Source organism: Xyrauchen texanus, chromosome 31 (genome assembly GCF_025860055.1).
Source record: "Xyrauchen texanus isolate HMW12.3.18 chromosome 31, RBS_HiC_50CHRs, whole genome shotgun sequence".
NCBI classification, from domain to species: domain Eukaryota; kingdom Metazoa; phylum Chordata; class Actinopteri; order Cypriniformes; family Catostomidae; genus Xyrauchen; species Xyrauchen texanus.
In genome coordinates this window covers 26,934,868-26,957,544 of record NC_068306.1, presented here as the reverse complement: position 1 = coordinate 26,957,544, position 22,677 = coordinate 26,934,868, and the positions used below count along the sequence as shown (strand labels likewise).

Sequence of the window (22,677 nt, the reverse complement as noted above, 5' to 3'; positions counted from 1 at the left end):
CTTTAATGCGGCCTTTATGTTTTTTTTTTTTTGGAGATTCAAAGTTCTGACTATTATTCACTTGCATTGTATTGACCTGTTTGTGTTCTGTAGAAGAAAGAAAGTCATACACATCTGGGATGGCATGAGGGTGAGTAAATGATGAGAGAATTTTCATTTTTGGGTGAACTATCCCATAAACTTTAAAGTTTGTTCACTTAAAAATGAAAATTCTGTAATTATTTATTCACCTTCAACTCACTGTTCCAAGCCAATGACTTAATTTATTGTGTGGACATTATAGCATGAGTAATTAATGACAAAATTGTCATTTCTGTGTGAACTTACCCTTTAACTTTAATAATATTACCTTATCTATTAAAATGTAGTTTTTTTTTTGAAACATCTCGGTAACCTCCCCTTCACTTTCTACAAAAGTATTTAAAACAAATTCATTGTCATTTTATGTTGGCAATTTTACGTTTATGAAAATAATAAAAATAATGTAAATCTGAATAATAGGTAAACTCCCACAAAACAAATTAATAAATACAAAATAAATGTTTAGCCTATTTTTCTATTTACATTTAAAAATGTAACTGAATTGTGCTATTTTTAACTATAAATTAAATAAATAAAACCTACTACTAAAGATTACTCAATTCAATTTGATGGAATTTTGTTATGAAATTAAAACGCATAAATCTTTAAATGACTTTTTGTCTAATGAATTAGAGTGCATAAAAATCACTGAAATTCACTGAAAGCTCAGAGCATTTGTCAAAATTAAAGTGACATGAATGACATTACACTCATTTCCTTTAAGGAGGCAGAGGAGCAAATGAGATCAGTTGTAGAGGAAATAAGGATTGTGTGTGGAGCTACTCTCCCAGAACATATTGCAGCTCTAAAGCCCCCCACCGATATGCACTTAAACACACTTATATGTGGGCTACACTTACACAAATTAGCCATGGCAACCACACTATTCACCAAAATACCAGAGTTACTACTGTTATTGTTGAACACTTGGTAACTTGCTAACTTGGTATTAGCAGCCACTGTCATCACAAAAAGAAATTAAGTGAAACTGCAGAAGGATTTTGAATGCTTAGTAGGGGCTGTTCAGACCGTACGTGCCCTTGTGCTAATAAAAGCTGGACGCAGCATCATGAGCAGAAAGCAGGTGTCTCTAACAGTTGACACGCTATTTAAATTGTCACTGCATCTAAAAAGTGGCAATTAAAAAAAAAGTTTTTTGATTGACTTAAAATTGATATGTAGCATTTTTGCATCACACTTTTTAAGTAAATTCAAATTATGGCCATTTTATTTCAGCATAACTAATAAACCTTTTTTAAATATTCACATATGTTTTAAGTATTCACTTTAAAAGGTATGTCACACAAATAAAATGTAACAAATAATACACATTTAGATTGTTGTTTCCACTTTAATTGGTTCAACAGATAATAATGACTACGGTCAATTGTTAAACTTGATTCTCCTAAGAAGTGCAGATAAAGCTGCACTTCAGCAACGCACATTCACAAGCACATGAAAAAGTTGCATGGAATGAAACTTCACCAAAGAGAACATTAATCACCCAAATGGTGACTTCACACAAAACAACTAATTACTGTAAAATAACATAATTAATTCTAAAAATAAAAACTAAAATTAATTCTTAATAACAATTAATTAATTGCCCCAATAAGTTCCTTTTGTCCAAACAAACTTACTTAAGTTATTCAAGCGCAAGTGCTTCAGTTCTTTATTTGATTGTTTGAATTAGAGTCTTAATTTTATGTTTTTTTAAAGCCAAATAAGTTCAAGAGACTGTCAATTATTTTTTTATTTATCACTCTAAATTTGCCTTAGAATTTATATATTGTATTGTACATATTAATGCAAATTAAGTAAAGTTACAAATTATATAAATATGTACACTGGAGGCCAAAGCTTTGGAATAATGTACAGGTTTTGCTCATATGGAAAGAAATTGGTTCTTTTAGTCACCAAAGTGGCATTCAACTGATCACAGTGTATAGTCAGAACATTAATAACATGTCAGTCTAGCTGATCCCACATTTGCTCAATAGGGTTAAGATCCATAACACTCTTTTCCAATTATCTGTTGACCAATGTCTGTTTCTTTGCCCACTCTAACCTTTTTTTTATTTCTGTTTCTAAAGTGGCTTTTTCTTTGCAATTCTTCCCATAAGGCCTGCACCCCTGAGTCTTCTCTTTACTGTTGTTCATGAAACTAGTGTTGAGCGGGTAGAATTCAATGAAGCTGTCAGCTGAGGACACGTGAGGTGTCTATTTCTCAAACTAGAGACTCTGATGTACTTATCTTCTTGTTTAGTTGTACAGCAGGCCTTCAACATCTCTTTCTGTCCTTGTTAGAGCCAGTTGTCCTTTGACTGTAGTGTACACCTTTGTATCCAAGCACTCAAGCATTGTATAGCCATCATTCCTCAAAACAATGAATGTCTGATGAGTTTCTGTTTTGCCATGTCTTAATATTGACCATAAGACATACCAGTCTATTGCACACTGTGGCAACTAAAAAACAAACAAGACAATGTTAAGAAAATTTGATTTTATAGTGCCAAATGATTTAGCATGATTACTCAAGAATAAGATGTTGCAGTGATAGCTGATGGAAATAGGGCCTGTCTAGATCTGATTACTTTTTTCAGAGAGTGATGGTGCTATTTTTACATCAGTAATGTCATGACTATACTTTGTGATCAGTTGAATGCCACATTGGTGAATTAATGTACAAATGTTCTTCCAAAACAGCAAAATCTATACATTATTCCAAACTTTTCACTGCCAGTTTACCTTTCTGAGTAAGCTATTTATTTTCATACATATATTTCAATGTTCAAAATCTTTTTCAGTTCATGTTTACATAGAAACCAAATGAAAAACAGAGTGGATGGCCTCAATAATGTGTGTGAACAGCCCCTTGCACTTTTTGAAGGAGACCCAAAATTCATTTATTATGGTTAAACTGTAGTAACAACTGGTATATTGGAGTGAACTATGGCTACTGAGGTCCTATTTACATCACAGATATTTAAAAATCCTATCACACACAAACAGCAGATCATTTTACAATTTTTGCCTTCCCATTCAAAGTGTTAGCAAACATCCTTTAACGTTAAACATAAATTGCATGGATCCCAAGACTATAACAACACTTAAGTGAAAAGTTATGGTGCTGTACTGTGGTTATATAACACAGTAAAGAATGCATGTTCTTTTTATGGATGCAATGTACAAAAGAAAACTTTAATGGCTCTTCATGAAGGGTCAAAATCTGAAGACAAGTGTCACTGTAAATGTACAAAAGCGAATAACTTCAGGCTGAGCATGTGATTAGGGCACAGTTTCAGACACTTCAAATGTCTGAGATCCACATGTACAGCAAGCCAGAAGAGGTGTTGATGCGACATGATATGGCATCTCTTTCGGGCTCCTTTTACTCATTACTCTCATTTGGAGGCATCACTCACCCATATACACAATTATAGCTAAATGGTTACTCAGGTATTCCGTAACTAATGTGTTGTAAATATTTCAACCAACACAAACAATGTTAACATCTACCATCTTTCTTGAAAACAAGTATTTTTGATGGGTTGTCAAAACATAGCATGTCCATAGACTTTAAAAAAAAATATATATCAAGATTTTATGTTAGAATTTACTTGTATAAAGTTGTATGTACTGTATATTTCAGGTGGTTTAACAGGTCACCATTTATGATTTGTTTTTCTTAATTTTTAATCACCTTTTTTGCCTTAATTTGTTAAAGTACAAATATATGTCTCTCAAGTAATATAAATTCATAAAAGCTGCATGTATAATAATAATTATAAACAATAAGCAAAATGCTATATAAAATAGTTTTAGATGAAGTGCAGCCTGTCACACCGCAGGACATGTCAATTTCATGAAGCATTATTTTTATCACAGCACTGTTTCATGTTCCAGAATGTTATGTTTCATAACATTTATAACAAACTAGAACCATCGCTGGAAGTATAACAGCTTCTCACTGTGTATTTTCTTCATTAACCTGAAACATTTATTAGTAAAGAGGTTTTGATGTCTTTTAAAGCTCTTAATTGTCCCTCATCACATCTTAATTGTCCTTTCCCCACCTCTCCAGCCCCCCAGTGGGAAGAGCGGGATAAGGGTGAGTGCTCAGGAACAGACATGCTTGAATCAGCACTCCTCCTCCTGTTAAAGACGAGTGGACTCTGCCCGCTGAACCTCACGCTCGCTTGATCTGATCTTCACAGAAATCACACGTTCTGTTCTCTTCTTCATCCTGATTGCACTCCTCCTGCTGCTTTCTCTCTCATGCATCAGTGATCCCGAGGCCTCTGAGGGACGAAGTCAATCAAGGAGTCATCAAACCATAATGTATCGTTAATTTCATTGCAACTTTTTAGGTGTTCTTTATTCACTTGAAGTTTAGACAGTTACTGTTGCTTTTCCATAATGGAAATACAGTAAAAAAAATTATTAGTTATGCAACAATAGTCATGATTTCATGATTTTAATAAATAAAAGTAAATAAAAGAAATACATTAATGGGAGTCACGTGATGCCATGCGAGGAGCGGACGTGTGAGCGGAGAGCTCTGCACACAATTTTATTACTATGTGTCATAAACGAGTGAGATTCGATACACACTGATTCTTAACTGTATGTAAAAAATTCAAAATCCTCAGGCTCTGTAGATAGCAGACTTTGAGGATCTGGCTGTGATATGTTGAACAATTACTGCGATGGAGACGGAATTTGATTACAAGTTTGTCAGATCAATTATCTGGAATCATCGGAGAGGAAATTAGCTGCTAATCCGTTAGCAACCAAGACGTGATTTGGAAAAATTGGAATTTTGGAAATGCCTGGGTTCGGGAATACTTTAATTGAATGGATTAAGTTACTTTATAGACACCCTGTAGTGGTGGTACAAACAAATGGATTAATTTCAGATTATTTTACTTTGGATAGGGGCAACAGTCAGGGGTGCCCTCTTTCCCCATTGTTCTGTCTTGCCCTGGAACCATAAGAAAGGAGGATGATTTTCCAGGTGTGATGGCGGGAGCTGTGCCGCAAAAGCTTTTGCTTCACGCAGATTATATTTTATTATTCGTCTCTGACCCTACTAGATCTATGCCTTGCCTCTACAGAATTATTAATGCCTTTTCGAAGTTCTCAGGATACAGAGCCAATTGGTCTAAATCCAAAGCTTTGGCTCTGACAGCATAATGTCCAGTAGCGGCTTTCAGACAGATTTCCACTACCTGCTACAATCTCTCCCTATACAATTTTTCAAACAATTTGATAGCATAGCGAAGTCCTTCTTTAGGAATGGGAAATGTCCCAGATTACATTTCAGTAAACTGCATAGGACAATTGATAAAGGTGGGCTAGGCCTACCCAAGATTTTGTTTTATTATTATGCATTCGGTCTCAGACATCTGGCCTTTTTGTGTTCAACAGGAAGTTATTGCCGCTATTTCACCATTGCAAAGCCTTTCTATCAAACAAATCAGAGAAGTTAAGTTACACCCGTTGTCTCACATTTGCACTCTGTATGGACAAAAGTGTTGCAACTTTTGGGAGTAGCATGCACCCCCCTAAAGTGGCAAGATTCTCTGGGAGTGGTGATTTCTGCTTTTGGAAAAGGTCATCAAGGCATCAGTGTATTACTCCTGGCTAATTCAGAGTCTGGGGGACGGAGCATCAACGTCTCTCAAGATATTATTGGAGAAAGATTTAAACTTGTATTGGAGGAGGGAGAGTGGGCTAGGATTCTAAAAAACATCAGGTCTGCATCTAGAGACGCAAGGGTGTGTATTATGTAAATATCTGCCCCATTTATGTAAATGGGGCAGATATTTGGTCTTTTTGGAAGGCTTTCGGGGAGGGGTAGTGGAGAGGGATCTCTAGATTTAAATGTATGTGTGCAATTTGATTGTTTTTTGAAAGTATAATTTTTATGGGGTTTTTTGTGTGTTTGGGGGGAAAGGGTTTGATTTTATATAATTTGATTCTGCATTCTCTGATATGTTTATTTAATTTGTTGAATAGAATCAATAAAAAAATTGTTGTGCTGGAGATGAATTTAAGGAGTGTTCACGGAGCTGTCGAAACAACACCATGACGAATGCGCACCATGTTCAATGCTAAAGGCGGTATTGACGACAGGAGTTTCGAACCACTCTGTAAAGTCTTCTCCAGCACATCCCAAAGACTTTCAATGGGGTTAAGGTCATGTGTGAAAATGATTCATCATGCTCCCTGAACCACCCTTTTACAATTTGAGCCCAATAAATTTGGGCATTGAACCTTGGTTTGAACTTGATTCAATCATGGATAGTGGTTCCACATTTGAGATAAGTTTTCTTAAACTAAATTAACATGTAATTTGAATTTAAATACTTCAAGTATAGGAACCTAACTGAATCAATTAAATCCAACAAAATTTTTACATGTCAAAATAAATGTTAGTACACTAAATATACAGTATGCTGGTGGGAAGCATTATTGGGTGCAACTAAGTAAGTTTGCTATGGTTAACACAGAAATTGTTAAATGGACAAAGCATTACATACATTTTTTAAACGTATTGGTCCTCAACCTAAGCTCAAGCTTAACTCTTCACCATGATGGCAACCCTATTAACCCCAAACTACAAAACAGTAATTCTTTAAAATCTCAAGTCTCTCCCTTGACATTAATCTTGCACAAAGACACAAAAAAGCAAGTTATTGTAAAATGTACTCTCCCTGTAAAGTCACATGAAAAGCATGCTGGGAACTAGAAATACTCTACCCAATAAATTAGTAAAATTGACAAGACACTATTACTAGTTGGATCAACTCATTTAAACTCATCATCGTTCATTTAAGTTATCTTGGTTACATGAATGTTTTGAGTAATGTGACCATGGGAGGATTGAGTAAAACTGAAAGTTTTCTTTTTTGATGCTTTATGGACTTATCCCTTTGAACCTTTCGGGACATTTTCTTTATTAGAAAATTATTAAAATTATCAAATGTACTTTTTTTAAATTGGAATTACTATTCAAATGTGAAACCGATGGAGTGCGTACTCCAGGTAGGGAATGAGGTTTTGCCCCAAGTGAAGGAGTTCAAGTACCTCGGGGTCTTGTTCACGAGTGAGGGGACAATGGAGCGGGAGGTTGGCCGGAGAATCGGGGCAGCAGGGGCGGTATTGCACTCGCTCTATCGCACCGTTGTCACGAAAAGAGAGCTGAGCCGAAAGGCAAAGCTCTCGATCTACCGGTCAATTTTCGTTCCTACCCTCACCTATGGTCATGAAGGTTGGGTCATGACCGAAAGAACTAGGTCGCGAGTACAAGCGGCCGAAATGGGCTTCCTCAGAAGGGTGGCGGGCTTCTCCCTTAGAGATAGGGTGAGGAGCTCAGTCATCCGTGAGGTGCTCGGAGTAGAGCCGCTGCTCCTTTGCGTTGAAAGGAGTCAGTTGAGGTGGTTTGGGCATCTGGTAAGGATGCCCCTGGCCGCCTCCCTAGGGAGGTGTTCCAGGCACGTCCAGCTGGGAGGAGGCCTCGGGAAGACCCAGGACTAGGTGGAGAGATTACATCTCCACACTGGCCTGGGAACGCCTCGAGGTCAGCCCAGTCAGAGCTGGTTAATGTGGCTCGAGATAGGGAAGTTTGGGGCCCCTGCTGGAGCAGCTGCCCCCGCGACCCGACTTCGGATAAGCGGTTGAAGATGGATGGATGGATGGATATTCAAATGTATATAATATTATTCTATAGAACAACAAATACAGAGCATCACAAACCTGCTTATGTACATCTTAATGATGCAACTGTTAAAAAGAAAAACAGGTAAAACAACGAATGAGGTCTAATAGTAATCTAATGATTAAACTAATGGCTGCTAATATACTGTAAGTTACCGGTTCAGTCCCAAGAACGAATGACTTAAAAACTGGAGAGGTACAATCACATTGGAGTGTATAACACTTTGATGGAGCAATAGCTCCCTAGTTGAGCCCAGGTGCCTCATCTTAATTTAATGGCACCTTCTAAATTCTGACATTAAATAATCAACAGAAGAACCAGCAAATGCAACATTTAAGGGGGTTAGACAATGTCTAAAATTTTCATACATCCAGTAAGAACAGAAAGCTGAGGCTGCAGTGGGCACAGGCTCACCAAAACTGGACAGTTAAAGACTGGATAAGCATAGCCTGGTCTAATAAATCTCGATTTCTGCTGAAGTACACTGGTAGGCCCACTGCAGCCACAGCTTTCTGTACTTGGCTTTCAGAAGTGGAACCCAACGGGGTCTTCTGCTGTTGTAGACCATCTGCCTCAAGGTTCGACATGTTGTGCATTCTGAGATGCTTTTCTGCTCACCACAATTGTACAGAGTGGTTATCAGAGTTACCATAGCCTTTCTGTCAGCTCGAACCAGTCTGGCCTTTCTCTGTTGACCTCTCTCATCAACAAGACATTTCTGCAATCAGGATGAAAAACTGGATGTTTTTTGTTTTGTTTGTAAACTCTAGAGACTGTTGTGTGTGAAAATCCCAGAAGATCAGCAGTTACAGAAATATTCAAACCAGTCCGTCTGGCAACAACAATCATGCCACAGTCCAAATCACTGAGATAAAATTTGTTTTCTCCATTCCAATGGCTGAAGTGAACATTAACTGAAGCTCCTGACCCATATCTGAATGATTTTTTGCACTGCACTGCTACCACACGATTGGTTGCTTAGATAAATCACATGAATCAGTAGGTGTACAGGCGTACCTAATAAAGTGGTCACTGAGTATATATACAATGTATATAAACATATTAATTTGCATTAACTGTACTCCTTCTGTGCATACATGCTCATTATTAAGCATGCATGTGTTTGTTTGTGTGTGTGTGTGTGTGTGTGTGTGTGTGTGTGTAGCGTGTATTTATCACATTGTGGGGACCAAATGTCCCCATAATGATAGTAAAACCTGAAACTTTTGACCTTGTGGGGACATTTTGTTGGTCCCCATGAGGAAAACACCTTATAAATCATACTACATTATGTTTTTTGAAAATGTAAAAATGCAGAATGTTTTCTGTGAGGGTTAGGTTTAGGGGTAGGGTTAGGTTTAGGGGATAGAATATAAAGTTTGTACAGTATAAAAACCATTATGTCTATGGAAAGTCCCCATAAAACATGGAAACACTACGTGTGTGTGTGTGTGTGTGTGTGTGTGTGTGTGTGTGTTTGTGTGTGTGCGTGTGTGTGAATGATTTGCTCTCTTAAGATAATATATCAGATATCTATATCTATAACTAAGGACAGCAGAGTCAGCTGCAGTGATTTGGACTGAAAGCTTTTATTTTATTTCCTGATGTTTTGGACACGGCTTAGTAAAAGCTGAGATTTTCTTTCAAGTGAAACAATTTGTACAGTGCAATTAAAACTATTTTTTTACTGCAAGCCCAATTCAATTCCCTTGATACTTGCACGGAAATGTGTGTTTATTTAGTATTTTTAGTTTCAATAAGATAACTAGGCCTATAATCTTACTTCAATTGAGTTAGTGTAAAATTGTTAAGTAAACAACTCAAACTGAGGGGAATGATGCCACCATTAATTCATTAAATCATGATAACATCAGTCTACACACTCTGTATAGTCCAAAGAAATTGTTTCCAATAATATTAGGTAATTCACACTGACAGACAGACACACACACACACACACACACACACAAAATCTAAAAGACATTCTTAAAGGGATAGTTCACCCAAAACTGAGAAGTCATTTCATTTACACACCCTCATGTTGTTCCAAACCTGTATGACTTTCTTTTTACCGTGGACCAGAATGTTAGCCAGTCACCATTCTTTTTCATTGCTTCTTTTTTCCATACAATGTAAGTGAATGGTGACTGAGACTAACATACTCCTAACCTTTTCTTAAATGTTCCACAGAAGAAAGTAAGTCATTTGCGTTTGGAATAACATGAGGGTGAGTAAATGATGACAAAATCTTTATTTTTGGGTGAACTATTATTTAAATGCCAAACAGTCTTTTTTATATGGCTTAATCATGTATCTGTAATTTCACTTTGATTGGTGTGGTGTTTTGCTGTGTGTAAATGATTAATCTTGTCTGTCAGATGCTTTCATCACCTCCAAATCCCTCACTACATCCTGTAAGAAATCCACCAAAGTCTTCAGATCCTCACTGCTGTCCAACACAGGCTGTCCATGCAGTCTCTTCAGCCTTGTCAATGCCTCACCGAGCATCATCAACCCATCTTCAGGCACCGTGTGATCCCCTACCTCATCCCCAGTGACACAGTCTTCCCCGGCAACCAAAGCCACTCCCCTGTCGCTAAGGTAACAAACTAGGAAGCCCTGAAGAACTGGTCTGGACTGGTCACTCAGCGATGACCTCAGGGCTGGAAGGTCATCAGGCAGGCATAAGGACAGCAGGTGCAGGAGAGCAAGAAAGAGTTGAGTATGTAAACTAGCATAATAACGATATTCAAGAAAGTCCTCTGTTTCTTCACTGTGTTCAAGGGCTTGAGCAAGAGTAAGCCACACCTCGGCAAACTGCTGAGGGTCTCCGTAGCAATCCCGTGTCCCAGGTATGGAAAGCGCAGTTGCAGATTTGATGCGTACTTGCAGAAAGTGACGACGTAGGATTGGGCTGAGTAAGCTCCTTGGACCAGACAGCTGTACCTGAAGGTGAAGATAATGGAACATCATATTCAGGGTTCCCATAACCTTTGACTACTGCATTTAATGAATACCAAATTTGAATAGGGAAATGAAAGCATAATTTTATAGAGATTGCACTCAGAAAATATTTTAGAACCTTAAATGGTGCACTCAGTCATTTTTACCCTATTATAAAAGTTTTACTCCTAAATAAATAAATTGTAATTTTGAAACATATGTATAAAATCATGACCACTCACATGAGTTGAGAACTCTTGTCATCTCAGTAACCATATAAAAGCTGTTTTATTCATCATGGGGCAGGGGTGCCCTCATGGGAGATTTTAGAATCACATGAGCAGCTGAATATTACTCACTTAATCTCAGTAACTGTTTAGTTTTTGGACACTTTCACTCATTAATTAAATTAATCATATTTACTCTCCTATATTCCAGTACATGATACACATTTAACATGCATTACAGAATGACTAATAATAATAATATTATTGATAATAATAGAAATTGTCACCATTCACCACCATGTTGTCGCAAACCCAAATTACTTTTTTCTTCAAAGCATCAAATTAAAAGGATATTTCACTGTGGAGCGGAGGGGGGCGGGGCCGGGTCGGAATATCGCACGCCCGGTCCCCAATTGGCCTGATGAGGCGCGCGAGGGATAAAGGCGACCGGTGACGATGTTTCGAGAGAGAGAGAGAGAATTATGGGCATGTCTATGAGGTGCCCCTAGGGACATTATTCAGAATTACCATGCACATACATGTACTTTTCCTCTCACATACACATATGAAACCAAATTCATTCACATACTATAGTGAAATGCTCACACACATACAAGTGAAATGCTTTTACAAACACAACTGAAACGCTCTCATACATACAACTGAAAATATTACGCTCACACACACGCAACTGAAATGCTCACACACACGCAACTGAAACGCTCTCACACACACGCAACTGAAATGCTCTCATACATACAACTGAAATGCTCACACACACGCAACTGAAATGCTCACACACACGCAACTGAAATGCTCTCACACACGCAACTGAAATGCTCTCACACACGCAACTGAAATGCTCTCACACACGCAACTGAAATGCTCACACACACGCAACTGAAATGCTCTCACACACGCAACTGAAATGCTCTCACACACGCAACTGAAATGCTCACACACACGCAACTGAAACGCTCACACACACGCAACTGAAACGCTCTCACACACGCAACTGAAACGCTCACACACACGCAACTGAAACGCTCACACACACGCAACTGAAACGCTCTCACACACGCAACTGAAATGCTGTCACACACACAACTGAAATGCTCACACACACACAACTGAAACGCTCACACACACACAACTGAAATGCTCTCACACACACAACTGAAATGCTCACACACACGCAACTGAAATGCTCTCACACACACAACTGAAATGCTCTCACACACTCAACTGAAATGCTCTCACACACACAACTGAAATGCTCTCACACACACAACTGAAATGCTCACACACACACAACTGAAATGCTCACACACACACAACTGAAATGCTCTCACACACGCAACTGAAACGCACTCACACATACAACTGAAACGCACTCACACACACAACTGAAATGCTCTCATACATACAACTAAAATGATTACACTCTCACACACACAACTGAAAAGCATTTCAGTATGTTGTATGCAAGCATTTCAGTATGTTGTATGAAAGCATTTCAGTTGTGTGTGTGAGAGCATTTCAGTATGTTGTATGCAAGCATTTCAGTATGTTGTATGAAAGCATTTCAGTATGTTGTATGAAAGCATTTCAGTATGTTGTATGCAAGCATTTCAGTTGTGTGTGTGAGAGCATTTCAGCTGTGTGTGAGAGCGTTTCAGTTGTGTGTGTGAGAGCATTTCAGTTGAAACGGAAGCACATTTCAGTTGAAACGGAAGGTGGTTAAAGTACCCACTCCACTCCAGTTGGTGGCAGTATTGTATGGCGTTTAATTTTGGACAAAACAGCGCAAGCGCAAAAACACAGCGCGCAAGTGAATTTCAACAGTGTGAGCACCATGACACAGCTCGCACGTAAAATTTAAACCTGCAGAACTTGCAAATCACAAACTCGAGCACAAAAATATGATTGTGCACACAAATTAACAAGTCCCACACACGCGCGAGTTCTTTTCTGCACACGCACGAGTTCTTTTCCTATGGGAAGCCAAACAAAGCAAAAGTGGGACGAGACAGCGGGGGTTTACAGAGCTCGCGCAAACCATACATGCAAATAAATGTAGGCCCTACAATAAAGAAACCCCTCCTTCCTTACAAAAAATTGGTTCTCTGCTGAAGTTTAGCAGTTTTTCCCTACAGAAGACAAAGAAGAAGAAAGACAAGATGAAATGCATACATTTCTTATGTTTATTATCTTTAATAGTGTTAGTAAAGAGTAGTGTTGTGATATATATATATATATATATATATATATATATATCTGTATAATGTTTTAGAATGACCTTAGCAGAAGGTTGGCGTGCTCCTCAAGACGACTACGATATTGAAAGTCATTGAAGTTTCTGCTTTGTACAGCTCTTTCCGTAGCCTCTATACATATGTGCAGTTCTTCAAAGTAGGGTATCGACGCACAACACTACTCTTTACTAACACTATTAAAGATAATAAACATAAGAAATGTATGCATTTTCACGTTGTCTTTCTTCTTCTTTGTCTTCTGTAGGGAAAAACTGCTAAATTTCAGCAGAGAACCAATTTTTTGTAAGGAAGGAGGGGTTTCTTTATTGTAGGGCCTACATTTATTTGCATGTATGGTTTGCGCGAGCTCTGTAAACCCCCGCTGTCTCGTCCCACTTTTGCTTTGTTTGGCTTCCCATAGGAAAAGAACTCGCGCGTGTGTGGGACTTGTTAATTTGTGTGCACAATCATATTTTTGTGCTCGAGTTTGTGATTTGCAAGTTCTGCAGGTTTAAATTTTACGTGCGAGCTGTGTCATGGTGCTCACACTGTTGAAATTCACTTGCGCGCTGTGTTTTTGCGCTTGCGCTGTTTTGTCCAAAATTAAACGCCATACAATACTGCCACCAACTGGAGTGGAGTGGGTACTTTAACCACCTTCCGTTTCAACTGAAATGTGCTTCCGTTTCAACTGAAATGCTTTCACACACACAAGTGAAATGCTCTCACACACACAACTGAAATGCTTGCATACAACATACTGAAATGCTTTTCAGTTGTGTGTGTGAGAGTGTAATCATTTTAGTTGTATGTATGAGAGCATTTCACTTGTGTGTGTGAGTGCGTTTCAGTTGTGTGTGTGAGCGCATTTCAGTTGTGTGTGTGAGAGCGTTTCAGTTGTGTGTGTGAGAGCATTTCAGTTGTGTGTGTGAGAGCATTTCAGTTGCGTGTGTGAGAGCATTTCAGTTGCGTGTGTGAGAGCATTTCAGTTGTGTGTGTGTGAGCATTTCAGTTGCGTGTGTGTGAGCGTTTCAGTTGCGTGTGTGTGAGCGTTTCAGTTGCGTGTGAGAGCATTTCAGTTGTGTGTGTGAGAGCGTTTCAGTTGCGTGTGTGTGAGCATTTCAGTTGCGTGTGTGAGAGCGTTTCAGTTGCGTGTGTGTGAGCGTTTCAGTTGCGTGTGTGACAGCGTTTCAGTTGCGTGTGTGTGAGCATTTCAGTTGCGTGTGTGAGAGCGTTTCAGTTGTGTGTGTGAGAGCATTTCAGTTGTGTGTGTGAGAGCATTTCAGTTGTGTGTGTGAGAGCATTTCAGTTGCGTGTGTGTGAGCATTTCAGTTGCGTGTGTGTGAGCGTTTCAGTTGCGTGTGTGTGAGCGTTTCAGTTGCGTGTGAGAGCATTTCAGTTGTGTGTGTGAGAGCGTTTCAGTTGCGTGTGTGTGAGCATTTCAGTTGCGTGTGTGAGAGCGTTTCAGTTGCGTGTGTGAGAGCGTTTCAGTTGCGTGTGTGTGAGCGTTTCAGTTGCGTGTGTGACAGCGTTTCAGTTGCGTGTGTGTGAGCATTTCAGTTGCGTGTGTGAGAGCGTTTCAGTTGCGTGTGTGAGAGCATTTCAGTTGCGTGTGTGTGAGCATTTCAGTTGCGTGTGTGTGAGCGTTTCAGTTGCGTGTGTGAGAGCGTTTCAGTTGCGTGTGTGAGAGCGTTTCAGTTGCGTGTGTGAGAGCGTTTCAGTTGCGTGTGTGAGAGCATTTCAGTTGCGTGTGTGAGAGCATTTCAGTTGTGTGTGTGAGAGCATTTCAGTTGTGTGTGTGAGAGCATTTCAGTTGCGTGTGAGAGCGTTTCAGTTGTGTGTGTGAGAGCGTTTCAGTTGCGTGTGAGAGCATTTCAGTTGCGTGTGTGAGAGCATTTCAGTTGCGTGTGTGAGAGCGTTTCAGTTGCGTGTGAGAGCGTTTCAGTTGCGTGTGTGAGAGCATTTCAGTTGCGTGTGTGAGAGCGTTTCAGTTGCGTGTGTGAGAGCGTTTCAGTTGCGTGTGTGAGAGCATTTCAGTTGCGTGTGTGAGAGCGTTTCAGTTGCGTGTGTGAGAGCGTTTCAGTTGCGTGTGTGAGAGCGTTTCAGTTGCGTGTGTGAGAGCGTTTCAGTTGCGTGTGTGAGAGCGTTTCAGTTGCGTGTGTGAGAGCGTTTCAGTTGCGTGTGTGAGAGCATTTCAGTTGAGTGTGTGAGAGCATTTCAGTTGTGTGTGTGTGAGCATTTCAGTTGTGTGTGTGTGAGCATTTCAGTTGTGTGTGTGAGCGTAATATTTTCAGTTGTATGTATGAGAGCGTTTCAGTTGTGTTTGTAAAAGCATTTCACTTGTATGTGTGTGAGCATTTCACTATAGTATGTGAATGAATTTGGTTTCATATGTGTATGTGAGAGGAAAAGTACATGTATGTGCATGGTAATTCTGAATAATGTCCGTGTGTGAGAGCGTTTCAGTTGCGTGTGTGAGAGCGTTTCAGTTGCGTGTGTGAGAGCGTTTCAGTTGCGTGTGTGAGAGCATTTCAGTTGCGTGTGTGAGAGCGTTTCAGTTGCGTGTGTGAGAGCGTTTCAGTTGCGTGTGTGAGAGCGTTTCAGTTGCGTGTGTGAGAGCATTTCAGTTGCGTGTGTGAGAGCATTTCAGTTGCGTGTGTGTGAGCATTTCAGTTGCGTGTGTGAGAGCATTTCAGTTGCGTGTGTGAGAGCATTTCAGTTGCGTGTGTGAGAGCATTTCAGTTGCGTGTGTGAGAGCATTTCAGTTGCGTGTGTGAGAGCGTTTCAGTTGCGTGTGTGAGAGCGTTTCAGTTGCGTGTGTGAGAGCGTTTCAGTTGCGTGTGTGAGAGCCTTTCAGTTGCGTGTGTGAGAGCATTTCAGTTGAGTGTGTGAGAGCATTTCAGTTGTGTGTGTGTGAGCATTTCAGTTGTGTGTGTGTGAGCATTTCAGTTGTGTGTGTGAGCGTAATATTTTCAGTTGTGTGTGTGAGAGCATTTCAGTTGTGTGTGTGAGCGTAATATTTTCAGTTGTGTGTGTGAGAGCATTTCAGTTGCGTGTGTGAGAGCGTTTCAGTTGTGTGTGTGAGAGCATTTCAGTTGTGTGTGTGAGAGCATTTCAGTTGTGTGTGTGTGTGAGCATTTCAGTTGTGTGTGTGAGAGCATTTCAGTTGTGTGTGTGTGAGCATTTCAGTTGTGTGTGTGAGCGTAATATTTTCAGTTGTATGTATGAGAGCGTTTCAGTTGTGTTTGTAAAAGCATTTCACTTGTATGTGTGTGAGCATTTCACTATAGTATGTGAATGAATTTGGTTTCATATGTGTATGTGAGAGGAAAAGTACATGTATGTGCATGGTAATTCTGAATAATGTCCCTAGGGGCACCTCATACATGTCCGTCGTGTGTGTTTTGGTTTTGAGTTTAATGAAATATTATTTATATTGACAAGCCGGTTCTCGCCTCCTCCTTGCCCATCTTAACCCCCTTACATTCACAAAAAAATTTAAATGCTATAATTTTCTCAACCTCATGCCATCTCAGACATGTATGACTTTAATTCTTCTGCAGAATACAAATGAAGATTTTTAGAAGAATATCTCTGCTCTGTTTGTGGCTGGTGACACGAACTTTGAATCTCCAAAAAACACATAGAGGCAGCGTAAAAGTAATTCATACGAATTTCGGAAGCAATATGATTGTGGGTGTGGGTGAGAAACAGAAATATCTATAACTTTAGAATATATAAAGTCTGTTTTTTTTTTATTCTCCTCCCTGCCCAGTAGTTGGCAATATGCCCAAAGAATTGAATCGCCATAAACGCAAGAACGTGAAAGTGGATATTTATTAGTAAAAAAAGATTTAAATGTTTATTGTTTATCTGACATTTCTTTTTCTAATTCAATGACATTCACACATTGCAACTAATAATTTTTTGAGGCCACTGTATATATACACGCGATTACCTTTAAGACTTGTGTGAGTCAGGAGTGAGAGTCTGGCATGAGGACGCTGCGAGGAGTGCTAGCAGCAGCGGTGCATCTCTGACGCTGGCAGATAATGTGGCGGAAAAGAGCATGTTCCAATTCCAGGAGCGTCCGGAATGAAGAAGGACCAGTAGCCGTAAAGGACTCGTTTTTCAACGCACTTCACCACAGCCAGGAAACACTGAAACGCACTCTGCCGCACACGTGCTTGATACAACCTAGACGAGACAGCAAACAAAACAGTTATATACAACCAGTCACATGTTTGGACTTAGTTTATGTTTCTAATAAGCTAACAAACTAAAGTAGATTGATGTATCAGTTTCACAGATTAATCTGTGCCGATAGTTGCTTTTTGGAATTTCCGGTTAACCGCATACATTTAGATTTTCCTCTGTGGCTGGTGCTGGAGGATTTTACTATTAGAACAACTTGGATCTACAGTTGAACAGAGAAATAAAGAAAAACAATCACTGACACCTCGTGGTGATTTGATTGCATTGACAATATTCATCCATATTTGTTTCTGTCACTTCAATGGATATTTAGTTATTTTTATTAGATAATAAAGTGTTTTAAATTGAAGCATGGACATGCAAAGAAAAATGTGACTATATAGAAATGTTCCCCATCAGTACATATATCATGTCTCCAACTTCATATCTTGTGAATAATAAACTTATTCCTCATTAAACCTCATCTGGTGATATATATAAACAGTATATATAAAACACTTCATCTGGTGAATATATAGACCATTGTAAACAAGCCGAGTCTCTGTCATTTTAAAATAAGCCCCTGGTGTGTTTTAAGCATGTTTAGTTAAAAGTCCAGTGTTATGAACTAAATCTGAATTTTTATTGTTTTATTATTGGGATTTTGGTTGAAAAATAAACTGCATCAGGGATTTTATTCATTTTTGACACTTAAAGCATCTATGTCTGAGTAAGGAAAGACCAAGAAACTTTTCACCACCTTAGTATTAGCAAAATCCACTAATGGATCGACATCTACTTACAACTCTTTGCATGTAAAGGCTAATAAGGCTTATGCTTAAATGCTTGAAAATAGTATTGTGGACAATAACAAATATAAACTGTGCCTATGAATTAAATTCTTATTCTTTAAGGATTTGTTTGACCAGATATTGGAGCAAAATCAGCATCCCAGGTATTCTAGGCAAAAACTAAATGTGGCTAAAATGTAGTGTACATATTGGTTTAACATTTTTGGTCACTATGGAGACCAGGGCTAGTTGTCTCACATTCCTTACTCCAATTAGTGTTTCTCAGAATAAGTTTATTTGTTCAAAGATGATTTTTGTATAGCCAAATACCTTAAAATATTGGCTACAAAAAATAATCATAATAAAAAACAATTGAAACAAAAGTTAAAAAGTAAACAAATAGCAAAGGACAAAATGACAAAATTAAAAAATACATTTCAAAACATGGTTTTGACCAAAAAGTATTGTAATTAATACATTCTAAATATTTAATACTGCCCCACATGTGACAACATGCTGTGACTGTCATGAAAAATACCTTTGTCCTAAAAAATGTAAATCTATGGTAATCTTTCAGTAAAGATCTGCCTTCATAAAACAGTTGACCTTGACTTAATGTATGCCAGTGTGCTTTTATTGTGTAACACATTTTACCCATGAGCTATTACAAAAATATTATAACAGTGAAAATTTACTTTGTAGTCCACAAAAAATATTCTACTTGAAGAGTGTTTTGAACTAGACATTTGAAGCCAACAAACAAACAAAAACTGCTTGGAAATTGTGTAATTGGGCTTTTGACTCCAAGTTCTATAGTTCCAGAGATATAGCATTTGTGATAATTTTACTGTGTGACAACCAGTCTGCCCTAATTACTATACTTCCATTTGTGTTATCTTGTAGTTTTTATGGCTTTACTAATATAACAAAATGTGAAAAAAGTCATAAAGAATGAGCAGGTGTCTCTTAACATAGAGGAAGTGCATATTTACAACCAATGTACAAAATATAAAACAATCCAAAATATGTGTATATATTTGTAAGTTTTCTAGGTCATTTACCACCTGTCAATGTTTTATTTGACCTAATAAGTTCAGAAAGCTTTCACAGTATTAATGGTGCTCACTCAAACCGGAGTTTAGATAGCATTCCTCCCACAAGGTCGGAAAATTGTGTGTCAGAGGTTCCGTTCTTCCAGGAGGGGTAGAGCTGAGGATTCACTCCATGTAGATGTCAGACTAGAGGACTGAGAGCCAAGTGACCAGCCACTTTGATCAACTCCTCCTCCCCCAGATTTAAGAGACTCATTACCCTCTCCCTCCTCTCCATTCCTCTTCCCTTCAGCTCCAGCTTTCTTCCCTTTCCCACGAGACTTACATTTCTTGTTCTGTTGGGGATAAAGTAGAAATAACATTTAGAGAATATACAACTACAGTGTGCAAATTACAAACAACAGTTATCCTGTTTTTGACACATGTGCACTTATTGCAATGACATTTTTTAACTTGTTCGGCTAAAATCATTTGGCCACATACCACTGGAGCTTTTTTCTGTGCACTCAAGTTTTGTGAAGGTTCAGCATTTTCAGCGCGAATAGTCTCATACTGAGGAAGAGGAGCTGGGTACAACAACTGCGGCATCTCCACACTTAATCCAGGTAGGCCATGGAACATGAATCTCTGACAAAGGGACAATAATAACTTCAACCAACTGTGGGAATCAAAAGGATTCCTGTAACATTCCGAACATCTCTATCAATATGATAATTGACTTTACAGGACCTTTTCCGCTTTGAGATGGCTGGATAAGGATTTTAGAAAATTTTAAAAATTCGGAACGATTCACTAATGAATCATTTAGACCAATTTGGTAATCCATTCGGGTGATTCATTAAGAAATTTTATTTTACAAAAAGCATTATCTAGATAAAACAAGACTAGATAAATGAATATACTGTAGAAATGGCCATGGAAACCCTTTAAATTGCAATCTGTAAATATATAGTTCTCAGAACACACACACACACACACACACACACACACACTACACACACAGGCACGTACACACATACACACAGAGTACATATACAGCCTACATATATATATATATATTTATTTATATATATACACACACATTTAAAAATGTTTATACCTTGAGCACAGACAATAAGGGGCCCAGGTCCTGGTTCTACGCAACTTTCCCCCATTGAGAAAACACTGCATTCCCTTTAGAGTACCATGAAAAATATGAGACAAAAACATTTAAACACTTGCATACTACTACATCAAACAAAGTGGATTATTGTATTATATCAGCATATACACATGCAGTACTGACTGTACAGACGACAATATCCTCCATGTTAGGTGGTTTGGGGTACTGTAGTGTACGCAGCAGGATTCCCTAACATACATCTTTATATGGCTCCTCTAAATATGGCTGATCAGGAACACTAGTATACACACACACACACAAACACACACACGTTTAATGTTTCGTAATTATATTTGTTTTTATATGTCCTTTTATATGTAGATCTAGACTTTCAATCTTAAATATTGAAAATCCAACATAATAATAATTATTACATGTTGAAAATGATGATAATTTCACAGAGTAAAAAGAAAAAAAAAACATTTATATTTATTGTCTGAAAAATATTTATATTGATTAAAAAAAAATACTATCCCAAAGTTGTGGCTTTATTTCCACCACAAAACATTTGGCCTCTAATTTAGTAATTAATCTATTTTAATCTAATTCATATTTTTTTGTTTCTTTTTCAAAATGTGTTTACTTGTTTACCAAGGCTTTAACAACAGTATGAGTGAAGAACATTCTTGATATGAAGTATGAAAAATCATACTCACCTGAGACACAGATTACCTAAACAATGCATGGCAGTGCGACGCAGCTCTATGTCGGGCTGACTGGTATCACAATACCTCACCAGAAAACCACTTGGCCTAAGGATGTCTGGAAGTTGCTAGGAATAAAATGAACGTAAATCTTAGTGCATCAATCACATTATACACACTAGGGTGTTTTCAGACCTATGGCTCGTTATGATTTATTCTGAAATGGGCTAAAATTGTTATAATGTTGCATTTTCTTCTTGGTTTGGTTTATCTTTCACAAGGCACCCTTTCAAAATGAACCTGATGAACTGCTACAGAGTTAATTTGCAATCAGTCCAGGACCACCTTATGCAGTAGGTCTTGGGCCAATTGTTTTTGAGCTGATTAGAGTCAATTGCCATTTTTATATGCCTAAAGGTACCGAACTAAGGGAGAAAACGCACCAGGTTCCAAAACAAATGCTCTAAACGAGCCAGGTGTGTAATTGCCCTTAGATTAACTGAAAATTGCCAGGTCTGTCACTCTTTCCTGCTGAAAATTGGATCCATTGCCATACACCAGTGATGGGGCAAGCAGCAACTCTGGGTGAGTCCATGAGCTGCAAGAATATCAAGAGTTTGCTCATCCACTATTACCTGCGATTGAACAGTAACATGGCTTACTTTTCAGAAGATTGTCACTCTTAAAGGGATAGCTCACCCAAAATTGGAAATTCTGTCACAATTTACTCACTCTCATGTTATTTCAAACATGTTTGATATTCTGTGGAAGACACAAAATAAGTTAGGCAGAATGAGTCATCATTCACTTTTATTGTACAGAAAAAAAGCATACAAAGTGAAAGGTGACTGGGGCTCATCATCATCATCTTTAGTGTCCATACAGGTTTGGAACAACATGAGGGTGAATAAATAATTACAGAATTATTATTTTTGAGGGAACTATCCTTATAGTATGAAACCATAAATATATTCAATAAGACTACAATGTACCCGCAACTGGTTTAGAAGCTGATGAATCAATTGGCACAGTTTGATGACCAGATAATCTTGGCTGAGAGGAACCAGATGACTCGCTTGCACAAGCAGCTTGCACACAACCCAAGAAAGATGACAGCATGCCTGTGTCTCAGAACCTGGTGAACTGCCCACCAAGACAGAATTTTTTATGGATCACGGATGTCTATGATGCACCAAAATACTGTAAAGGTAGGACAGTACCAACCTGGCCAAGCTGGTTCTCATCTGGTCGGACAGCTGGTCTTCAAATCTGACTAGCTGACAGGTGCCCCAAACCCTTTTAAAAGCAGAAAATAGACCAGCCGACCAGCAAACCAGGGTTTCAGTTGCAGGGTTTATATCAGATAATTATTAACAACCAAAAGCTACTGCACATAAAAAGAGTTGTTCTCAGGAAATGGTAACAGTTTCAGATATCGATTTTAGTTGCCCTCTTTAGCCAAGCTCTTAACACACCTAGGCTGGTGACCTACCTAGACAGCATTTTAAGGCATTGCATACACAATTCAGTTGACAGCATTTTGAGTATAAAACTCATGAGGTGCCTATAGACCTCATTCACGCTAGCACCATTTTTTATTTTTAA

The 22,677-nt window shown here is 38.5% G+C and overlaps 1 pseudogene; it reads right to left on the bottom strand.

The window, feature by feature from the left end:
- Positions 1 to 9,386: 9,386 nt before the first annotated feature.
- LOC127624906 (HEAT repeat-containing protein 6-like) lies at positions 9,387 to 22,316 on the bottom strand (annotated as a pseudogene).
- Positions 22,317 to 22,677: the final 361 nt, after the last annotated feature.